Source organism: Pinus tabuliformis, chromosome 1_2 (genome assembly GCF_031772625.1).
Source record: "Pinus tabuliformis cultivar Carrire ecotype Pingquan chromosome 1_2, CPIR1, whole genome shotgun sequence".
In the NCBI taxonomy this organism is placed as follows: domain Eukaryota; kingdom Viridiplantae; phylum Streptophyta; class Pinopsida; order Pinales; family Pinaceae; genus Pinus; species Pinus tabuliformis.
The window spans coordinates 787,657,562-787,663,632 of NC_142298.1; the positions used below are offsets into that span (position 1 = coordinate 787,657,562).

At 38.4% G+C, this 6,071-nt stretch overlaps 1 pseudogene; it reads left to right on the forward strand.

Annotated features, from left to right (window-relative positions):
- Positions 1 to 1,640: 1,640 nt before the first annotated feature.
- Positions 1,641 to 2,383, forward strand: LOC149208247 (BI1-like protein pseudogene; annotated as a pseudogene).
- Positions 2,384 to 6,071: the final 3,688 nt, after the last annotated feature.

Sequence of the window (6,071 nt, forward strand, 5' to 3'; positions counted from 1 at the left end):
TTCTGCTAGTGGAAGTGATCACTAATTCTTGGAAAAGAGAGACCACTGAGGTCTCAACATGTGGTGGTTTAAGGAAGGCCACCAATCAAAATGCATGCTCATGGGGCATGACTCTACCTCTGCCTACAACTCTGAATCTGGGTATCGCTCACTTTGGATCTAAGCTTAGGTAGAAGGCTTAGGTTGTGGCTCAGGTTCACTTGATGTATCTTCGAAGCTTGTAGATGACCATCAATTCCCCCCTTGTCAGATAGAAGATGAGTATATTTCAACTGCAAGATGTGTCGATACTCGAGAACAAATTCTTTGGTATGAGCGAAATATATTTTTGGATGTTGAAGCCCATTTCTAAGAAGCAATCCATCAAAGGTGAATTTTCATTCTTGCTGGAGGCTTGTTTTCAAAGCAGTTGTTTGGATGATGAGTATTTTTATGACAATGCTCACAAGGGTGAAGATCAAAACAATGATCTTTTATGTGGCCAACTCTATCACAATGTTGGCATTTGACAATTTGTCGCTGTTGTGGAATGTTGGACACCTAATCCTAAAGGGTTAGCGTGGAAGTTGAATGGACAAAGCAGTCCAAGAGACCTTGGGATCTGAATCCCAAGAGTCACATATGTGTACTATAAATGTATATCTATTGTTAATAAAAAGGTACTCACTGATTTATCTTTCATACTAGTTTTGCTGTCCATGTGTGTTTAACATGGTATCAGAGCCATGATGAGTGGCCTGTTTTCCCTGAGCAACTGGTCTGAGTTGCCTTGAATAGTGCTGGCCTAGTCTTCATTACCTGTAACGCTCCATTAATTGTGCCTGCGCCTGCCTGTTCTTCTGAATACAGAGCGTCATTACACCTGCGCCTCTATTGTCTGACAATTCTCTGCGCTTGTCAGTTATGCGTTTTATATATTCTGCCATTCTCAGTCTAACGCTCAGCCGCTCTCCCATCGGTTCAGCTAACTGTTCTAACGCCTCTCTTGATTATTTGACTTCTCAACGCTCACTTTGGTGACTGTGCGCTCAAATCAGTTATATCCTTGCTCCTGAAATTACAGTGGTTTGATGCTCTGCATTATTCTATGTAACACACTATCCTGCGTGCTACTCCGTGACCTGCACTCCTGGAATTTTGACAGTCTTTATTGACGTAACGCTCCTTCGTTTTTTATTCTTGTTGACTAGATTATGATGAATGTTGATTATTGCTCTGGGATTGATTCAACAACGTACTAGTCCAAATCTGCGGTTTTGAGTGTGTTCTCAAAGAATCCGTGAACCCCAAATCTGCGGTTTTGAGTGTATTCTTAAAGAATAAAGACTTCGAATACGTCTTGAGGGAATTTTTCTGGGATTGATCTGCTCCAAGTTGGGTGTCTGCGTTGAATGATTTTGGGCATTGATATGCTAGATACATTGAAGACATTTTGAGGTTATTGGGATTGTTCTGCTGCAAGTTGTCTTGGCGTGGCCTTCGGAACAGCATGACCTGAGGTTCTGGGATATGAATTGCATAGTGCACCCAACCAACAGATTGACAAATTCCTATTGCTCTCCATTCATCCTCATCGAGAAGTTTGGTGTTCGGATGGTTTCGAGCAATATGTTCAGGAAGAATAACGTCCCTGTATTCGTATGTATCATCGTAATACTTTGGTGAATATTGAATGTATCTATCTTCTAAGGCCATTTTTCATACCAGAAACAGGTTCAGATCGATCTGTGTTGAAGCCAAAACTGTGTTTGGAGATGAACAGGCGGGCGATGTCTCCCTTCTATTAAATATCGTGGCATCTAATCTTGCCTAATCTGACGCTGACCACGCTGCGTTGGACGCTCATTGCAATAAAACACTACAGTAAATGCTGGCGATTAAAATACTGAGAAATCTAAATACATGGCGGAGGGGGAGTCCTCTATCCTGGTCTCAGCCTCGAAGACAACGAAATGCCATGGGATTTCCTGAGGAAAGCGTATTCAATCTTGAGCACGCAATTGTTTTTGACCGTAATTGTTGCTGCAGCAGTGGTTTTGTATTCACCCATCAATCTTTTCCTGGTTCAAACCCCGGGCCTCTTGTTGGGCATCTCCATCTTGCCTTTAATCTTGATGTGCCCTCTTTATGCCTATCATCAGAAGCATCTGGTTAATCTTGCATTGTTGGGAGTGCTTACTGTTGTTCTGAGCCTCACTGTTGGCATATCCTGTACATACACAAAAGGAAGGATAGTTCTGGAGGCATTGATATTAACAGCAGCTGTGGTGTTCTCACTAACTGGTTACACATTCTGGGCGGCAAAGAAGGGCAAAGATTCAGTTTCTTGGGTCCAATTCTGTTTTCCAGCCTCATTGTCCTCATCCTATTTAGTTTTATCTAGGTGATTCTGCAGGAACGTCATCATCCAAAGCGCCACCAGGAGATGTGAGTCCAGGACACATGATGTTTGCTCCGGCAAGGACAAATTTGATTGCCCCTCTGTCTACTTGAAACTTTTTCATTATGTTCGGATATTGATGTAATAGACGTAGGGTCGGCATGTAAGGACCATCTCGAACGTTGAAGAAGAATGGTACATTATTCACCAAAATCAGATTAATATGATTCTGGCATTTTGCAACTATAAGAGGAGATTTCTTTGGAAGTAAATCTTCTAATACAGGCTCCAAATCCGGATACTCCTCTGCAATGCTTTGGCGGATCTTGCGTTGCACAGATGCCTTTACTTGATTCTGGGAAGAAATTTCCTCACTAGAAAACTTTTTGAACATTTTTGCCGCAAATTGTCAATTCCTGGAAGTGAGTAAAGCTTGGATTCAGTTAAAACCTGGATGAACTAATATCGTATTTCCAGCCAAATGAGCTGTGACAATGAGCGAGTACTTCGCAGCTTTTGCCTGTGTCCAGGTTTGAAAAATGAACTCTGTCAGATTAGCAGACATAAAATACTTGTATTGCGGTATTCAACGACACTTTTAACAGTTAAGTCTCAATGTTGAATAGTGTGAATGGGAACTGTGAGCAACAAACAGTGGCATAATATTATACCAGAAGTGTTGATGGTTCTTTGCAACTAGAAGAAAATCAGAATAGCTTCTGAAGATTATAATTGGTCTCTACAGTGTGAAATTTCGGTTCTATTTGTATTCTGTTCTACTTTGCTGCGATAAAGAATAAAGTACACGGGTTCAGCTTACAGTCATTGTGTGTAAATATTCTGATATATTTGGTACATTTGAGTCTTTGACGGCATGACTAATTTCTAATGCACAAAATGTGTAAACCAGAGAACTGTAAACGTGAATGATGTTCTCATCTAAAGGGTGCCAATATGTAGCCTTGGTAGTTTTACCAGTGAAAACTTGATAATTGAAAAATCTGTTAGTGATTGGCTAAATTCTTAGCTGGAATTAGTTGAGTGCCTTTTTCAAACTGATTTTTTGAAATCTTCAATAGTTGGGGTTTGTCTAGACTTGCTGAGTGTTCATTTCTTTGTTGAGACAATGGCTAGATTTCATGATGTATTAGAGTTACTGAATACACTAATACACTCCACTATTGGTGGGAAGGTAAATGTTATCAAAAACACTCTTTTTGACATTCAGACCTACCTGCATGATGCACAAGAAAAGATCGACTTTTTGCAGCTTGAATCACAGCTACAGCAAGAAGAGCTACACCATTCTGAACCTGTTTCTGTTCAGAACATTGAGACAACCACCCATCAGCAGCATGTTAATAATGGTACCAAGGAAAATTTTAAGGATGGAAAATTTTCTTGAAGTTTAAAACATTGGTGAATCTCGCTAATCCCTAATATGCAAATTATAAATGTTTATTGATATATTTGTAAAATTATTCAAATTTATAGTTATTTTTTATATAGTCTCTATATAATGTTGGCGAATTTTAAGGTAAAATAATTTTATATTCTAAAATTTGGGCGAATCGTCTTTTATAAAATTGGAAATTGGCAAATCTTTTTTTTGGAAAAATCATGGAAAATTAGCCCACTGGGCGAACATTAGCCCCTAAAATTTTCCATGAATGGTACAGATCATTCAGATAAAGCAGCAGTTGTATATGCAGATGCATAAACTCAGTCTGCACTTCCCAAGCCCATCATCAGACCTTGGGAACAGCTTGTCCACAACAAGCACAAAACTGGTCTTGGATATGACAAGGACTTGTCCTTTCATATTCCAGACTACTCAAAGCCCATTCAGTTTCAGAGTGCTGGATTCATTTATGATAGTTCACATGCTCTTCATGACAGTTCAGCTTCAGCTGTTCCAGAATCTGCCCCTCTTCTACAGCAACAACAACAACAACAAAAACAACAGATCGTGAAATGCCAACACTGTGATCGAGTTGGCCATCTGAAAGATCACTGTTTTGATCTTCATCCATGTGAGCACTGTCATAAAACCAGTCATTCTTCACACAGATGCTTCATAAACAAACCACCTGCAAGAACAAAGATTCATCTTGGATGGATCGCTTCTTGGCAATGGGCATCAACAGCCAAGAAGATATTCCAAACACATGTCAGAACTTGTTCCAGAGTATTGAACAGTCTTGCAGTTGAGTTTTCTCCATCTTCTCACCTTGTACCTGACAGGGGGGGAAATGATGGTCATCTACAAGCTTCAAAGCTTCATCAAGCGAGCCTGAGCAACAACCTCCCACACCAGCTTCAGAGTTGTAGCCAGAGACAAGATGCCTGAACATGCCTTCAGAGTTGTTGGTCATCCTTAAACCATCACAGATTAAGAACACTTCCTCTAGCAGAAGACACCAGCTTCTTTCCAGTGTTGGAAGAGTTCAGGAATTGCATTAAGCATTACAGAGTTGTTGGTCATCCTTAAACCATCACAGGTTGAGACTTCCCTTTTCAGGTTGAAGTTTTACCTTTTATGCGGGGTGAGACCTCCCTTTCATGGTTGAAGGTTTCCCTCTTTAAAACAATAGGATCACTTCCTCTAGCAGAAAACTTCAGTTTCTTGCCAGTCTTGGAAGAGTTCCGGGAACTGCACTAAGCGTTCCAATGTTGGTGGTCATCCTTAAACCACCGCCCTTTTTTACCAACATTTCATAGAGCACATTCAGCCTAGTGCTGCCATGCATTTTTTGCACATTTTGTATTACAGCTCTCTTCTTGGACTCATACATAACCCTTCGGATTAAGGGGGGAATGTTGGACACCTAATCCTAAAGGGTTAGCGTGGAAGTTGAATGGACAAAGCAGTCCAAGAGACCTTGGGATCTGAATCCCAAGAGTCACATATGTGTACTATAAATGTATATCTATTGTTAATAAAAAGGTACTCACTGATTTATCTTTCATACTAGTTTTGTTGTCCATGTGTGTTTAACATGGAAGAGGAGCACAATCTAGAAGAGGTGAAGATGAACCATCATGAAGAAACCCAACACTTTGAAACTCGATGAACATAGCTACCAATCAAACGAGAACTGAACCGATTTCTCACCTTTTTAAAGGTAGCAAAAAATCATCTGATTTTGAAAAATGTTGATTCAAAATACACCTTTTTTTTGGAGCATATTATTGACACGTTAAATTTTCTTTGCACATTTTTTTGAATGTTGGTGACTTTCATGACAATTTTGAAAAATGTTGATGCAACATCAAACCCTCCTTTTTTTCAGCTTATTTTTGACACTTTAAATTCCTGATATATTAAGTATAGATAATTTTTTAAAAATATTGTTGATTTTCACGCGGATTTTGAAAAACATCAATTATTATTTTTTATTCAAAGCATATTTTTGACACTTTTAATTTTTATTTTATTATTTATTTATTTTTTTTGTCTTAAGTATGCATTTTTTTTTTCAAATATTTATTATTTAACCATTTAATTAAAAAAAAGATCAAGTATTAAAAAAACCCATAAAACAATGAAAATTCAAACATAAAAAAACAAAAAACAAAAAAATATTAAAAAAAACAAAACAAAACAAATTATAAAAAAATAAAAGAACATATATATATATATATATAATTTAAAAAATAAAAAATAAAATCGGCTTGCCACCTCAGTGGC